The sequence below is a fragment of the Elephantulus edwardii genome, unplaced genomic scaffold, assembly GCF_000299155.1.
Source record: "Elephantulus edwardii isolate Elephantulus edwardi_28Jun2011 unplaced genomic scaffold, EleEdw1.0 scaffold00074, whole genome shotgun sequence".
Classification (NCBI taxonomy): Eukaryota; Metazoa; Chordata; class Mammalia; order Macroscelidea; family Macroscelididae; genus Elephantulus; species Elephantulus edwardii.
In genome coordinates, this window is record NW_006399824.1 from 11,405,496 (window position 1) to 11,424,049 (window position 18,554).

Below are 18,554 nucleotides of genomic sequence, written 5' to 3' on the forward strand. Positions count from 1 at the left end.
AATGTACAGACTGAGAAGAGAGAATTTGTAGTTCGAGATGAGAGGAAAGGAATGAAATGCAGTAAGATGACTAAGAAATAATCAGATTGCTGGGAAGTCTACTAGAGGTTTGTTGTCATGAACATACCAAAATAGCGTAAACACAAATTCAATTATCCCATGACCTTTTGAGACTCTCTCCTTAAGGCATTTAAAAAACAAAAACAAACAAACAAACAAAAAAAAAACAACGAAGTGATACTTACTATTGGACTTCAGGAAGTTTTCTAAAGCATTTCTGAACAATGATTGAAGCTCTGAAATAAGGACTATACGTATTGAGCTATTAGGATAACATGGATTTTTATTTACTTTGTTCATTGTTATATGTTGTTGTTGTTGTATAGCGTAGAATCGAAACTGACCCACAGCTGACCCTCCAGCAGGTTTTCTGAGACAGTTAATCACACAAGAGGAGATTGCCCATCTCTCTCCTGCAAAGCAGCTGGTGGTCTTGAACCGCATGCCTTGAGGATTGCAGCACAGCTTCTTGCCACAAGACCATGAGAGGTCCCATCATTATTATATATACAGTGCCTATAGTTGACAAAGCTCAATAAATCTTAAAAAAGATATCTATATGTTTATCATGTGTCATATGAATATTATACAAGCATCTCCCTAATGGCCTACAATAATGTATCCAAAATAGGTTGATGCAATTTTAAGCTTAAACATCAGAGGTGTAAATGTGAAACGTCTACCCAAAAAGTTACTTGAAAGTTAAATTATTTAAATTCTTCGTATGTTTATATACTTTTCTGTGAAGTTTTAAAATAAATTTTTAATTATTCTTTCAGTCATTGTCACCTTCAGTCACAAGAGCCTAAAAACAAAATTAACAATGTATTATTTTAAACTCAAAAATCTCAATAAGTACAAAAGAACTATGAATAATTCAACTTCCTAGTTAGGTTTTCAAAATTTTATAACTTTTATACTTTTGAAGTTCTTAAAGCTTAAAATCACACTAAAATCTCTGGGACACTCTGTGTTAATAATTAATACATTGTTTTGTTATTGTTAGATGCCAGACTTAATGTCAAGTCATTAAGCAACCCAATGGAATACCGATATAGAGTAGGAGAAAAATGTGGTAAATTGCGTCCATGAAAACTGTGGCTTTCTGGAACATTTTCATTCTGAAATATAGAGTCACTAAGAATAGGAATCAGCAGGGAGCTTTGGTGGCCTAGTGGCAAGAAGCTCTACTGCAATCCTGAAGGCGTACATTTCAAATCCACTAGATGTTCCTCTAGAGAAGCATAGGTAGTCTCCTCCTGTGCCAGTCACATCCAACTCGGTGGCACACATTAAGGAGGTGGGGAGAAGAATAGGAATCAGCTTAGTGGTAGTAGATGTATTTAATTATAAATATATACCCAGCCACCTAGCTATCATTTTCTTGCACTATGGTGGTTTGTGTGGGAGCTCTGGTGACCTTGTGGTAAGGAACTGTACTGCAATTCCAAAGGCATGCAATTCAAATCCATCAGCTGCTCCACAGGAGAAAGATCAACCCCTGTGCAATTTACACCCTCTGAAAACCTGCTGGAGAAAAAGCTATGGGGTCAGTTCAAACTCTGTTATGCACAAAAATATGATGATAGAAGATATACCACTGGTATTCAAATACAAGCACAAGTACTTATTGTGGATGATCAACATTCTTGATAAAAAATGTATATATATAAATGCAGCCATTTATCATCACACAATAGCAATGAATTTCTTACATGACTCCCTAAATCCTCTGCAGTCCACACAAAAGCAGTCCCCTTTGCTAGAGTAGAGAAGTAGCTCTCATCAAGAGACAACGAAGAAATGAAAAGACTAGAGGAATGTTTACCTCCAAATGGGTAAACAGTGCAGAAATGGACTATGTTTTACATTCTAGTGGAATTGGTCACATGTGTATGTTTTCTCATCATTTCTGATTGATAATAACTGCTTCAATTTCACTTAAGTTGTGCTTTTACTCTTCTTTGAAATGGCAGTTCCAGGAATCATTGTATAGAATAATAATAAACAATGATGAGTGTTCTGGAAATAAAAATATCCATCTACTATAAACAACGTGCCTCTGGAAACTCTATGAACTTTGATAAACGACAAGTTATAGAAAGGCTTCAGGCCTTTTGTTCATAGGGTCACTATGAGTGGTGCTCGACTTGAAGGCAATCAACAACACCTGTAATACAAATCCAACCTTTTCAGAATCTGTTCCTGGATACATCCAATTGTACAAATACTATTACGAATTGCCATCTCCTATACCAAATTTTAGGTTTTCCAAGAATGCCTTCTTTTCCATCAAATCTAATGCACCAAGTACATCCTTTCAGCTTGGCTATCATGAGTGCATCATTCAGGAGGTCTAAGAGGTGTGTTTCTATGTGAATGTTGTAGGAGAAAGCAGCTTTGAGGCTCTTATGGACTGGGTGATGCATGACTGTCAGAGGGAGTGTGTAGAAGCTCAGGAAGTCTGTTAGTTTACCATGCAAGCTCTCTTCCACGAAGATGTCAATAATGTGCTCCAGGAAAAGGAACCAGTGGGCAACTTCGTCTTCATCTATTACCAGGGCTAGATGAAGCTCTTTCAGGTAACTTTGATATCTTTTTGCTCCACTGGTCTCAAACCTGAGTTCTTTGTAACATCTGGAAGTCTGTATAGCTTCATTGTTCTCTGTAAAGTCATTTGTCTACTCAAGTGAGAAAGAGCTGGACAATGACTTGGGATTATAGAAAGAGAATTGATGCCTTTGAGCTGTGGTGCTGGAGAAGAGTGTTGAATATACCATGAACTGCTAAGAGAACAAACAGATATGTCCCGGAGAAGGTGAAACCAGGCTGCTCCTTGGAGGCAAGGATTCTGAAGCTTTGCCTGGCATACTTTGGACATGTTGTAAGGAGAACAGTCCTTGGAGAGAGACATCATGCTTGGGAGGATGGAGGGACAGTGCAGGAGAGGAAGACCCTTGATGAGATGGATTGATTCAGTCACTGGGGTAATGGTTGTAGGTGTGTTGGATACAATAATGTTGGCACAGGATAGAGCAGGGTTTAGTTAGGGCTTTTGTACAAATGATCACTATGAGTCATAAGCAACTCAATGGCACATAACAACAACATCATCAATTTTCTGGAGTTCGGTGATCAATGCCAGTATTTACACATAGCCACTGGTGTGGGAAGGACCACCCTGGCATGTATACAGCCTGGACAATTTCTTCCATGTTCACTCCTCTAGTTCTATCTCGAATTAACACTGATCTCAATACTTTGATCTCAATTTCTTGTGAACACGAAGAAAGTTGATTTCAGCCATCTTCTTCACCCTGTCCTAGATCCTAATGTTGTATGGATGGCACTTATAAACTTACTAGGTTTTGTTTTATTTTGTTTTTATTTGAAGATATTCAGACTCCACAGTGCCACTGAAGAAATCAGCCTGGTGGACACACAGTAAGATTTCAGGTTACCAGTAAGACTTCACTTGAACCAGAAAACATTGCTATCATCTTCTGTGTAATTCTCAATTAGCAGAGGGTACAACACCTTCTACACTTCAGCATTACTCAAATCTAAAGTGCTCCACATAAATCTCTGTGGCAAGCAGTATGGTTCCTGGCTTACATTGTCTTTACCTAGCTCAAATTCACTGTGAGAAGGCATTATTTCGTTTACCTCGGGTACTGCTTGTGTGTCCCAAAACTGGCATACGTGTTATGCAGCTTCATCCATGTTCCTGATTGGGCCCTGGAGCACAGATAAAAACTCTGTTCATCTCCACATATCCCGCAGCTTCTGCATTGGGATGCTGAGATTTGGAGATGGCTGCTGATTTTTTTTAATGTTCTGAGAATCAGATGCAGAATCTGACTTGGTGTCCCCAGAATTTGAGGTCTCCTTTTCCCTCTTTCGTTTCTTATTCATTTTCGCTTTCAAATCTCGTTCGGGACTTCCTTTGATGTGCTCCGCCTCCTCCTTCTAGCCCACATGGGTCTTGATCGTCCAGCTCAAAGCTCTGCTGGCTGGTCACACACTCACTGTCCTCCACTTTCATGTGGTGGTGCAGGCCAGGGGAGGCCGCACGCCAGCGAGCATGGAGTTGCATTCTGGATTATTAATATACTGGCATCTCATCTTTACTGGCTTGTTTGACGCATCAGCAGAATTTCCACATAAAGACATACTAAGAAGAAAGGCTTGACAATCTAATTCCAAAAGTTAGTCAATGAAAACTATGGATCACAGCATAATGCTGTCCAATATAGTGCTGGAAGACTAGCAGTCAAGGTTAGAAAACACTCAAAATATAGCATGATCTCAGCATTGGAATTGAGCATGCCAGCCATGAAGATGGCACCAGACTAGATTTTTATTCTGTTGTACATCTGGGGTCACTATGAGTCAGAGACATCTAGCTACACAGTAACAACATATCCTATGTCAGTAAGAGAAGGTCTTCTTCTATGGATTCTGTGCAGGAGATACTTCCTTCTTATCTCCTGTTTCCTGATCAGAAATAATGCATAGTCTTGGTTGTGTTATTCAAACACAATCCTTTTTTAAGCCTTTAGTTTTGTGGGTTGGTCTCAATAGAAGACCTCGCTGCAGCTTTATTGTAAATTACACTGCCACTCAGTAGTGCTGCTGTGTTCCCTCCTAGAAAGAGACCTCAGAGGTCTTTTCCCACAGGATCAGCATAAGCAATTAGAAAGAGACAGTCCTTTTTGATAGAGGAAGTCTCCCTCACTGAAGTAGGAATCGAAAATGGGTCTTTTGCTAGGTCAGTGACACCTTCTTTGTACCAGCCCCAGGGTAGCAACACATCAGACAGGACCGCAGTTGCCCACTGTCTGCAGGGTTGAGTATAGTTTTAAATGGAAGTCTAATTCACTAATTAAGTTCTTCTCTTGTAACAGAGAGTTTTGCCCTGAGGCTAGTTAGAAACAATAGCTTTGTTACATATTTTATCTAAAAGACTTTATAGCTCCTTCAGCTCTAGCAACTTCTCAATATTAAAAGTCGGAGAACAGAGAGGAGGGGAGCAAAGAAAAGAAAAAAGAGGAAAGGAAAAATTGATGAATAGCCCTGGTGGGATATCTCCTGAGCCAGCAGAAGCTATGCAGGCCATTTTGGGTAAGGGCAGCAGATCAGAGGGCAGCACAGTGCTGAGGCCATCCATCCGTGGTGGAGTCCTATCTGCTAAGGGATCTTCCAAACCACCGTGTATGAACCCTAGGCCCCTACTCACACTTGATTCTCACCAAGTACTGCAGAATTCACTTGAGTCTGACTCAACATATACCTGACACATGGGCAAGCTATTAAGAGACTGCCCATCTTTCTCCATGGAACAATCGGTGGATACAAACTGCCTGCCTTTGATTTGTCAGCAGCTTAGATCAATGCTCAACACTTGGAAAATACCAAATCTAATCCTTTTTTGTGTTTCTTTCAGTGGGCTGAGGCATGCTGGGAAGAGCAGCAGGGCTCTGTGCATGGCCGCCTGAGACTGCCTTCCAACTGAGGGGCACATAGAGGCTGGGCCACACCTGGGCCGCAGTCTCTGAGGAGGTAGGTGACCATGCCTCCTTCACACCACTCTCTCCTTAATTACTTGCTATGCATCAGAGAGCTGGACAATGACTAAGGATGACAGAAGAATTGATGCCTTTGAGTTGTGGTGCTAGAGAAGAGTATTGAACACACCATGGACTGCCAAGAGAACAAACAGATCTATCCTGGAGAGGGTGAAACCAGATTGTTTCTGGTTTCTGGAGATAAGGATTTTGAAGTTCCATCTCACATACTGTAGGCATGTTGCCAGAAAGGACCAGTCCTTGGAGAAGGACATCAGGCTTGGAAGAGTGAAGGATCAGTGCAGGATAGGAAGACCCTGGCTGAGATCGATTGGCACAGTGACTGTGACAATGGAGGCAACCATGTCAGCGACAGTGAGACTGGCTCAAGAGAGGGTAGAGTTTAGAGCTATTGTTCACAGGAACACTATGAGACAGTAATCCTCTTTTGTCATTCTGAAATAGTTTAGCAATCCACGTTATTGTTCCTTTTTTAAAATGGGGATTTACCTCTCTCTTGATCTCTCAGCTCTGGGGGAAAGCCTTTGTCTCCATTCAAAATTTGTGTGCCCAGGACTCCATGAGTCTTGGTACCAATCTTCTCTGTGCCTAGGAAGTTCTCAGCAGAGGTCTAAACATACGCTTTGCAGTCCTTCTTTTTTGGTGGAACTAAGGTCTGTGCTTGGTAGGATAGAGGGACAGTGCAAGAAAGGAAGACTCTTGATGAGATGGGCTGATTCAATGGCTGGGGTAATGGGAGTAGGTGTGTCAGAGACAATAAGGTTGGCTCAGGATAGAGCAGGGTTCAGAGCTGTTTTACACAGGGTTGCTATGAGTCACAGGCAACACGACGGCACATAACAACAATAAGAAGATGATCTGTGTCTATATCTCTCTTTTTTAAATTGTGGTTTTAAGAAATGTTTGTAAATCGGTTTTCCATTAAACCATTCATATGCAAAAAAAAATGGGGATTTAATATAAAAGTCCAGAAGTATTACTTTTAAAAAATGATACAGTAAAACACGTGAAAGTACATTGTCCTAAAAGAACAATGCTGTGTTGAGAAAATAACTCCTATTATTAACTTGGGATTTGGAAGCAGGAGTGGCATCCACTTCCTAAACAACTTGCCTCCAGAAATTTTATGAACTTTTATAACTGTTGACAGTTGTAGGGAGGCTTCGGGCCTTTTATTCATAGGGTCTCTATGAGTCATGCTCGATTTGAAGGCAATCAACAACAACAACAACAACAACAACAACATTACCTTGGGATTAACACCGGGAGGCTGAATCCCTTGGCTCTTGGCCTGGTTCAACCATACTCCCTGATCAAAGAATCAGAACGAGCAGCAGAGACTCAAAAGGATGATGCTCACACTATGAACACAGCAGAGTGGACAGCAAATATGGTGACTCTTCAAAGAATCGTTGATTATTTTGCTTGCTTGGAGTGTGAGTTCTTCCAGTTTGGCCCTCTTATTCACTCAAAGGATTGAGGTAAACAGAGAGAGACCAAAAGATGAAGAAGTCTTGGCACGGGCCAAGTCTTTGTAGTGTGCCTATAAATTCTGTGAACACTAAGGTCAGAGATATTTGGCTTGCCAGAAAGAGAGGAGAGGACACAGGAGTGAAGGGGAAAATAAAGGGTAGTTTATTAGCAAAAATATGGTCCAGGTTCTTATAGACTCAGAATCACTCACGTAGAGTACAAGCAGTTTATTGGCTGACCTTCACCAGCAAAAGCATGTCCAGAAATGCAGGTGTGCTGGGGTGACACAGATGGAGGGTTTATATTGAGGAGGAGGTTTGTGTGGGCTGAGGACTTTAACAAAAGGAGATTTTTCTATACATTCTTCACAAAGGTATATTTTTCTGCACATTTTTCACAAAGGTAGATCTTTCCCCACATTCTAACATTAATAGTTACCAGAAAAGCTCTAGTTCACAGGGCTCAAGGGAAGAAAGGGCGGTTTGCTGTAGTAACAGTTATTATGCACAAAAGAAGGGAGGGTCTGTGGTTTTAATTCCCAGGCCTCTAAGGTCAGATTCCCAGGACTCTTGTTCCAGCGTTGTAGTTTTTTGGGGGTTTTTTTTGTTTTGTTTTTTTTTGAAGGAGATGGGACATTGAGGTCTCACACTGCTTCCTGCTGTCTGTGGGATCATTGTGAGAGAGAGGTTGGGATGCAAGAGCCTAATAGGGGATGACGTAGGTAAGCGTTTCGGTTACTTTTGTAGAAGTAACAGCTTTTATCCTATTTTGTGTAAAAGACGTTACAAGCTGAACTAAGTAAGCATAGGGCAAATAACAAGATCAGGGTTATGGTCAACAGTGGTCCAAGTATGGGGAGTAGCCATCATCCCCACACAGAAGAGATCCATAAGTCTGGAATGGTGATTTGTAATTGTCATAATCTTGCTGTCCAACAACTCTAGCACATACCACTTTTGACTTATTGGCTAAGAAACAGCATTGCCCTTACAAGAAAATACAAACACCTCCTTCTCCTACAGCAATGAGATCCAAATCTCTGCCATTTTGGAGGACAATGGCTGCAAGGGAGTCTACCTGGTCCTGTAAATCACATAAAGGAGAAATTTCTTGTAGGATGGCTACCTACCAATGCTTGTGGAAAGTAATAGAAACCATATAGGATAGTACCTAGCCCTGAACCCCCATAGAGCTGCTCCTGAGGTGACATTGAATTCTACTAGGGATAGAAAGAACTGGGTAGTGCACTGATGTCAAACTAGACCTTTTACAGGGAGGGAAATGGGAGCATCTCCTAATGAGATGGGTATGTCAGGGGAGATATATGCTAGGGTGCATATCCTGGTCCAATTAGTAGGAGGGCACATACACATAGTGATGCCTCATAAAAAGAAGACTTCACTCCCTGGTTCTAAAGATTCTTGGACATCGTACTGAAGTAGGAGGCAAAGGGAGAGGCATCCAACGCCCATGGTACTTTTGCCTAGGTCTGGCTGGTGTATAAGAGTATGGCTGTGCCTAAGGGTAGGAAAGGAATTTGGAAAGCTGACCCAGGATAGAGGAAAATGGAGCTGGACTGTTACCCTGTGTTGTAAGAGGTCAGGGCCTGGATCATGTTAAGTAAATCCTGGGATGTTTGGATGTTGTATATAGTTGTCTTCATTGATGCTCAAGAGGTTGAGAGGTTGGGAAAGTCCTCATACTTGAAAAAACTAGGATCCCCAGGAGGAGTTTGGGGGGAAAGAGTGTAACTGGTGGCTGATTAACCTTCACATTGTAGGGAGCCTTATATCCTTTGCTAAGGTGGACTTCCTCATGGTCAGGGAAGCAGATATTGTATAATAGTAGTGTCTTAATGACTCATCTGGCTTTCTTATGTGGAAGATTTCTCTTGAGAAGCAGAGTGAGCGGTGCATTCTGATACAAACTATGGTGTCTATAGGGCCATAGATGAGTATTCCTTTCAAGCCCACAGGGACAAATTGCACTCTTCAGTCATTGAGGGTTATTTCAACAAGGGAGGATAACAGAGGATTGACAAAGTTATAAGTGAGATCTCTTACTAAAGAAGGGAACTAAGGCAGCATGTGATGTTTCCCCTGTTGAAAGAGGCCGTGTGAAGGCAGAATAAGCTGAGGGAGAAATGGAAAGTAGATGCAGCAGATTTCAGTAAGAGCAAGGTCAGAAGCATTCAGAACTAGGTGAAGGGATTCTTCAGTGTAGGAATGGAGGGAATAGACTTCAATTCAGGGCTAATGGGAGTGTGAGAATCTACCTTTAGAGAGAAGGAGAGGAAGATGAATATGATCATGAAGTAGAAAGGAAGATCCAGGTATCTAGCAGCCCAGGGGAAATGAGATGAAGTGAATGACTTCATCCCAGGTGTAGTCAAATTCACCTTTGAAGAATGCATTGAGTAGGGTCTTTGAATAAATCAACTCAAAGAGTTCCTTGAAGAAAAGAAAGTATTTTCACAAAAGGGAGGTAGTGGTGAGAGGGAGTGAAGTATATAATAGCCGACTCCAATTCATGTAGAAGGATCTGTAGGGAGAAGCATGTCTACAGGAATCTCTTGTAAAAAAGTTGGGTGGGGTTAACTAGGGTGCTCTGATAACGTTTGGGGAATAGAGTTATAATGGGTTTGTTTGGGTTTTTGTTTTTGGGTTGTTTTTTTTTTAATACAGTATCATATTCCCAGTAGTTCTTGTAATTGGATGATAGTATGGGTGTTAAGAAGATTGTGTCTGGGTCTTGCCAAGGGTGTCAAAGATGTGAGGTTTGGGTGGAAATATATCTTGTCTGCTCTTCCTATGTGTGGAGATGCTAAGGATAGATGTGGTTGTGGGAGGACTAGATCAGCATGGATTCTGAGGGGAGATCTGAAGTGTTTTAAGTTAGGGATACAATCTTCTAGAGGATGTCTTGGGAGAGAACAATTCCCCACCAGGAAGAGTCTTCCATACACCAAATAGGTTCAGTCAGTGGGTTTTTGAGGGTGGGGTTGGTGGAAAATGAACCCTAAGTAGTTTTCTGTGGTAGATCTGTGAGTGAAAATGAGACATGAATTCGAATGATTCCCCTCATGCCAGTGACTTCAGGAAGGGGGAAGAGGCCACTGGAAGACAAGTCTTTGTTGCTGTCTCACTGGGTGTAAGTGGACTTGGGGAGGGGGAAAGCATAGGTGGCTGGCGTGTAATGTCCTCCGAAGGTGAGGGTTTGGCTTCTGTGGCTCCAGCATCAGGATCAGGGTTTGGGTATGGGGCAATGTGCTTGAATTTCAGTAGGGCCTGTGGTGACAGCAGATGTGGAGTCTGTAGGGGCACTCAGAGAGGCCAGCACAGAAGGATTATAGGGTGGTGTGGGGTTTAGAGTGCGTTAGGAGGATATGATAGATTGCGCAGAAAGTGTACAGAGAGAGGGAGGAGTGAAAGGATGAGAGATACTGGACATAGGGGACCCTTAGCCTGACAAAACTTGTGTAGGTCACAAAGAATGTTGAAATCGGAAGAGCCATTCTCAGGCCACTGTGAATTATTATCCAATCTGTATTGTGGCCAAAAGAACATTACAAAGAAAGATTAATTTCTTTGACTTACAGTCTTGGAGGCCTAATTTGGAAAGGTTAGTTAAGAGGCAACCAAGGGGAGGGTCTGGGGAGAGGGTAAACACTCCAGCACCCATAGCCCTGTTTAGGATCAAGAAGCATCCTCCAAGGCCCCAAGACAGGGTTGAGAAGTGACAGTATTGAGAAGACAAACATTTTTATGATCAAAGTCCTGCATGAGATGAAAAGTAGCATGTTTAAGAGGATGAATATCTCTGATCAGAAATCTATATAGCCAGTGAGCTGACTTGGAGGCCATCAGATAGCCAGCACTGGGATTAATGAGTAAAGAACAGTAAACATCCAAGACTCAGAGGAGGATGTGTGTGCCAAAGAATGTCAGTATACCCTCTAACTCAACAATGTCTGGGGAAACAGTGATCACCCTTACCCTTGGTGCCTAATGTGTACTGGGAACAAGGAAGGAAGTTGCAGGTCAAAGATTTCCAAGGAGCTGGAGGTGCCTTGCTTCACTGACTGAGGATCTGAGATGATAAAGAAGTGGAGCCTGATGTCAGCACTAGGACCACGGTTGTCTCAAAGCCAGAATCTGCGGGTTAGCCCAGGACAAGCTGCTGCATTTTGCTGCTTCTCAGAGTATATGGTTAAGGGGGCTTGATGAACTAAAGGAATCCACACTTTCGTATTTCCTAACGAGGATGATAGACTCTAGATTACTCAGCTCAGAGTATAAGCAATTTATTTGCTGGCTTTTCTCAGAACAAGCATGTCCAGAATGTCAGTGCACCCAGGCAATAGATGGAAGGTTTATATTGAGAAGGTTTGTGTAGGCTGTTTGGGCTGGTGTCTTCTCAAAAGGTAGATTCTTCTGTACCTTAACAGAAGCTGTTGTCCAAATAAACACTGTATAGTTCAAAACCAAGAAAGTAGTACATCAGGGATGTATCGTTTCTTCATATCTTTTCAATATGTATGCTGAACAGATTATTTGAGAGGCTGGACTTTATGAAGAATGTAGTATCAGGATTGAAGTAAGACTCATCAACACCTGTATTATGCAGATGACACAATTTGCTCTCTGAAACTGAGAATAACTTGAAGTGTTAACTGAAGGAGATCAAGGAATAAAGTCTTCAAATGGATTGCATTTCAACATGAAGAAAACAAAAGTCTTCACCACTGGTCCAACAAAATGCATCGTGATAGTTGGAGAAAAGATTGAAGCTATCAACAATTTCATCTTGCTTGGATCCATAATCAACAGCCATGGCACCAACAATCAGTAAATCAAAAAATGAGTTGCACTGGGTAAATCTTGCTTTCAAGGATCTTTCCATAATGCTAGAGAGTAACAATATCAGTGTAGAGACTAAGGTGCACCTGACCCAGGCCATGGTCTTCTCAGTTGCTTGCTATGTATCTGAGAGCTGGACAATAAATAAGGATGACAGAAGAATCAATGTCATTGATCTGTCTTGCTGGAGAAGAGTATTGAGCACACAATGAACTGTCAAGAGAACAAAAAGTTCTGTCCTGGAGAAGGTGAAAACAGTTTGCTCTCTGGAGGTAAGAATTTTGAAACTCCATCTCACATACTTCGAGCATGTTGTCAGGAGAGGTCAGTTCTTAGAGAAGGACATCATTCTTGGAAGGGTAGAGAGTCAGCACAGAAGAGGAAGACCTTGGATGAGATGGATTGATAGTAACTGTGACAATAGGGTTAGCTGTGTCAGAGACAATGAACTTTGTCCAGCATAGGGCAAGATTCAGATCTGTTGTTCATAGGATTGTTATGAGTCGTAGTTGACTCAATGGCACTTAACAGCACCAACAACAAAAATAGTTCTGATTATAGAGTTCAAGGAAGGCAAGGGTGGTTTATTTTAACAGTTATAGTGCACCACAGAAAGGAATGCCTGTGGTGTGACTAGTTCCCAGGTTTCTAAGGTAAGATTCCCAGGCCTTTCATGTTCCAGAGAGATGAACGTGTCACTCTCCACGGATCTAAAGGAATGAAAATGACCCCGTGTTATGAGGAGTTAGGAGTGCAAGTGGTTGACTTGCTTCCTCATTCGGGCATTCTTTACGTCTTGAGTCTGAACCAATGGGATTAGTGGAAGCTTCTCACTCCTATCAGTTGTTCTTGATAGCACTGGTTGCATAATGAGTCTCTTGAGTTTAAAATGTTAGTTAGATTGCTTTCAGGACAGTCTTTTCTGTGCATGCCAGAAAGGTGAGATGCTGAAGTTTTCCTTATGAATGAATCTGATCTGCTCCCTCGTTTTAACTGGGTAGAGTCTAATCTTAGCTACTTCACCTGACATTCACCTCTATATTCCCTTAACATGAGGTTCTGCTTTCCTCATCTCATTGGTATCTGCCTAACATCCTTTTCACCTGTCTATCTCTACCTCATTCTGCTTAACTACTAGTGTTAGTATTGTCCCTAACACTACCATTTGAAAAATAGACATAAAATTCTACTCTAGGACTTTATATAATTGAAATTGCAAATTTGACATTTAGCATTTGACTGTGTGGATCACGACAAACTGTGCTTAACATTGAGGAGAAAGGGAATCCCAGAACACTTGATTGTGCTTATGCGAAACTGATTCTTGGGCAAGGAAGCAGTCTTCAGAACAGAGCAGGAAATACCACATGATTCAAAATCAAGAAGGGAGTGTATCAGGGATGCATCCTGTCTCCATTCCTTTTCAATCTATATGCAAAATATATCATTCAAGAGACTGGACTTTATGAGGAAGAATGTGGCATCAGGATTGGTGGAAGATTCATCAGCAACCTATGTTATACAGATGACACAACCTTGCTAAAACTGAGGAGGACCTGAAGTGTTCGCTGCAAAAGGTCAAGGAATGTAGTCTTCAATATGGATTGAAGCTCAACATCAAGAAGACAAAGATTCTCACCACTGGGCCAATTGGCAGCACCATGATGGATGGAAAAGAGATTGAGATTGTTAACAGTTACACCTTGCTCAGCTCCACAATCAGTACTCTTGGCATCAGCAGTCAAAAAATCAAAAGGTGAACTGCATTAGGCAAATCTGCTGTCAGAGATCTTTCCAGAGTATATTGAGAAGCAATGATGTCAGTCTAGAGACTAAGGTGTGTGGCTGATCCAGTACATGGTATTTGCAATTACTTGTATGCATTGGAGAGCTGGACAATGACTAAAGATGACAGAACAAGAATTGATGCCTTCAAATTGTGGTGCTAGAGAAGAGTCTTGAACACACATACCATGGACTGCCAAGAAACAAATAGGTCTCTCTTTGAGAGGGTGAAACCAAGTTTATCCTTGCAGGCTAGGATTTTTAAGCTCTCTCTCACATACCTTGGGCATGTAGCCAGGAGGAATCAATTCTTTGAGAAGGGCATCATACTCAGAAGGCTGGAGGGACAGGGCAACGGGGGTAGTTAGAGTCAGCGAGACTGGTTCAGGACAGGCAAAACTTCTGAGCTGTTGTACATAGGGTCTTTATGAGACAATAGCACAGAACAACAATAGCTGGAATTATTTGGTATAGAAAACCAAGGAGAAAATAAATCAAGAACCAAAACCACGTCAGTCATTTTTTTTAACATGTAGATATCAACACATGGACTTCCTAGTTTCCTCCATCTATTTGTTTTCTGTATACTACTAAAAATAATATCATACTCCAGGTATAATTTTATCCATTTACAATATGTATTCTATAAATATAAATATATATTGTGTATTATTAAAATATTAAGGATTTTTTATTAATCAGAATATTACCTTCACTATAAAAGTGCCAATCATTTACTATTATATATAGAATTATTGTTCAAATATTTAAAATAGCATCTAAAAAGTTTGATATATATGACTGATGGGTTTGAGTCCAGATCTAAATCGTTCTTGTGTTTATTTTGTTATATTTTATATTTCTTGGGTCTTCTCTCCTTTTTTAGGGAGTTCTGGTGGCCTAGTGGTAAGGAGTTGTGCTACCAACCCAAAGGCCTGCTATTCAAATCTAGCTGCTCCAAGAGAAAGGGCAGCAATCTCCTCCCATGCAGTTTTCAGCCTCTAAAAACTCTCTGCAGGACTACCTATGAGTTGATTCCAACTCTTTGGCACATCATAACAACAATAATAAATGCATTTTTATATCTAGATGCTCTGGTAGCCTAGTGGTAAAAAACTGCACCACAATCCCAAAGGCACAATTCAAATTCACCAACTGTTCCACGATAGAAGGGTAGGCAATCTCTTCCCATATAATTAACTGACTCTGAAAACCCCCCTGGAGGGTCAGCTATGAGTCAGTTGTGACTTGATGGTACTCAACAACAAAACAACATATTGATATATATATACATATATAACACATGTATGTTGTTCTTCTTGTTGTTGTTGTTATGTGCTGTTGAATCACCTGCAACTCATAGCAACCGTGTGTACAACAGCTCTGAACCCTGTCCTGTCCTGAGTCAGTCTCACTAATTCTGACACACCGACTTCCATTGCCCCAGTAACTGTTATCAATCCATTTATCCAAGGTCTTCCTCTCCTGAACTGTCTGTCCCTCCACCCTTCTGACCATGATTTCCTTCTCCAAGGACCAGTCTTTCCTGGCCACGTGCCCAAAGTATGGGAGACAGAGCTTCAAAACCCTAGCCTCTTGATGTCAACGAGATGTGACATCCAAATGCAGAGCTAGAATTTGAGTGAGAGATGTCAAAAGTAACTGTCTGCACATGCCAGGGGGCTGCTTACTAATGCCAGGCACACAGCAGGGTGCTACCTCTTGATGTCAGGCTTGTGACCAGGAGCTGCTTGCTGATGCTACACAAGCATGGAGGAGCTGTTGATCCATGCAGTGGGGAGCAACATGCCAGGGAACAATGCTCTAGGGTGATCAGGAAAGATGGAATCAGAGTGAGTGTAAGCCCAGAACTCCAGTCCTATCCTTGCCAGCATGCACACAAAATTCTAGTCCCAGCTCCACCAATCCACACCTAGAACACCACTCCCAACATACACCAGGAGCAACACTGGAACTTTAGTGAGGTACACTATGGAGGGACACTGCTGTTAGTTAGGCTGGATCATGGGGACCCCTTAAGCCCAATTAGAAGGGAGTGAGACAGCTGGAGCTTGTTCTTGAAGGGAAAACCAAGGCTTCCTGATTTTCCAATCAGGTCTTTGTTCTCCGCCTTGCATTGCCTCACATCCAGTTTATCAACTGCATTTACTCCAGAGTACCTTGGGCTACCCTAACTGCAACAGTTGTCTAACAGCAAAAGCTGCTTCCAAAGGCTTATTCTCTATCAAACTGATAGAAACCCAGGCAGGGTAGCTACCACATCCTTTTCTGGAGAGGTGACTACCACCTCAGACATGAAAAACTCTACCACAGAATGTCATGTAGAAAGCAAGCTTCTCACCCCTACACAAGGCCAAAGCAAGATATTACCCCCAAAAGTGAAACAGTCTCAATGGATTTCCTGAAGCCAGAAAATCTGATGGAACATTCTGACACAGAATTTTTTTTTTTAAAAAAAAAGGATTTACTATTTTCAATGGGTGAAAGACAAACTTGAAAAATTACAGGACATAGCAGACAAAAACCAGGAGGAGCTTAAAAAAAGCAATCCAATACAATGCAGATAAAACAAACAAGGTATTAGAGGCTCTGTAAAAGCAAAAAACCACAATTCAAAATATGAGGACGAATGTTTCAGTTGTTTTCAACATGATGGAGGATCACATGAACCAGGTTGAAGAGATGGAACACAGAACCAGTGAGATAGAGGTTAGAATTGTCACCACTGATCTGCTAGAGCAAAAAGCTGACTCAAAAATGAAAGAAAAAGAAGAAAATCTAAGAATAATGTGGGACACCATCAAGAGAAACAATATGCACATTATCAGAATCCCAAAACAAGAAGGAGCAACTAAAGGCACTGAAAAAGTTGTGGAAGAATTACTAGAGGAAAACTTTCCAGACATAATGAAGAATGAGCAAATATATATTCAAGAAGCTGAGAGAACACCATATAGAATAGAACCTAAAAGAAAACACCAAGGCATATCATAGTTCAATTTGCCAGAACCAAAGATAAGGAGAGAATTCTGAAAGCAGCGAGGGAGCAGATAAGATTAAGTACCGATTTCTCAGCAGAAACCACGGGAGCAAGAACACTCAAAGAACACAACTGTCAACCAAGAATACTTTACCTAGAAAAATTGTCCATCAAATATGGAGAGTTCAAGATATTCCCAGAAAAACAGAACCTAAGAGAGTTTGTAAAAACAAGACTGGTATTGCAGGAAACACTAATAAGAGAGGTCCTTCTTAAAGAGGTGCTAAAGAAAGCAGCATGGACCAAAGTAACTAGCATCAACACCAAAAAGAACTCATGATAGCAACAAAATCTTGCCTCTCAATAATCACACTGAATGTGAATTATTTGAATACACCACTGAAGGGGAAAAGAGTAGCAGATTGGGTAAAAATACAAAATCCATCAATGTGCTGTCTATAGGACACACACCTGATAAATGAAGATAAAGACTGAAAATAAAATAAAAGAATGGGAAAAAAATAAACCAAGCAAATGGCAACCAGGGGGAGAAAAAGGAGTAGCTATATTAATCTCTGATAAAATAGATTTTAATGCAAAAACCATCACAAAAGGCAAGAAAGGTCACTACATAATGCCTAAAGTGTCAATAGAACAAGAGGACATAACAATAATAACTATCTATGCACCAAATGAAAGACCTGCAAAATATATAAAATAAACACTAACAAAACTGAAAAAGAAAATACACAACACTATTATAGTAGTTGGAGACTTCAATACATCCCTCTGAAGAAAAGAGAGAACTACCAGAAAAAAAACTCAATTAAGATGCTGAAGAATTAAACCACACAATAAACCAACTCAACATCATAGATATTATAGGCTAATGTACCCCAGTAAAAGCACAGTACACCTTCTTCTCCAATGTGCATGGACTGTTCTCCAGAATACATCACATTTTTGGTCACAAAGCAAGCATCAATAAATTAAAAAACATAGAAATAATACAAAGCATCTTCTCAGACCACAATGCTACAAAATAAGAGATTAATAACAAGAGGATAACGGAGGGGAAAACCATACATTTGGAAGCTAAACAACACCTTGCTGAACATGAGTAGAGACTAGAAGAATTAAAAACTGAAATGAATAAGTTTCTTGAAACAAATGACAGTGAAAACACCACTTACCAAAATCTCTGGAAAACAATCAAAGCAGTAATCAGAGGTCAATTTATAGCAATAAGCAAACACATGAAAAGGCAAGAAAAAAATGACCATTGACTCTTTTGAAAAAGAACAGCAAGACGATGGGACACCCACTAAAAACACCTCTGAAATTATAAAAATTGGGGCAGAAATAAATAGAAAACAGGGGGAAAAAACTGAAACCAAAACTAGAAGTTGGTTCTTTGAAAAGGTCAATAAAATCAACAAACCACTAGCAAAACTAACAAAGGGAAATAAGGAAAAAACACAAATAACCTAAATAAAAGATGAAATGGACAAAGTTACAACAGAACCAACTAAAATTAAAAAGGCTAACATTGGAATATTATGAAAAACTATACTCAAAACAAATATGAACACCTTGAGGAAAGGGGCAAATTGACGACCTATCTAAACTGACACAAACCAAAATTGAACATTTGAATAGTCATTACAAAAGAGGATATTGAAAAGCCAAAAAGAGCCCTAGAACAGATAGTTTTACAAGTGAATTTTATCAAATATTCAGAAAAGAACTGTCACCAATCCTACATAAACTATTTCAGAAAATAGAAAA

The 18,554-nt window shown here is 40.6% G+C and overlaps 1 pseudogene; it reads right to left on the minus strand.

Moving 5' to 3' along the window:
- Nucleotides 1-835: 835 nt before the first annotated feature.
- The window catches only part of LOC102871902, a 182,169-nt pseudogene continuing 164,450 nt past the window's right edge, over nucleotides 836-18,554 (minus strand).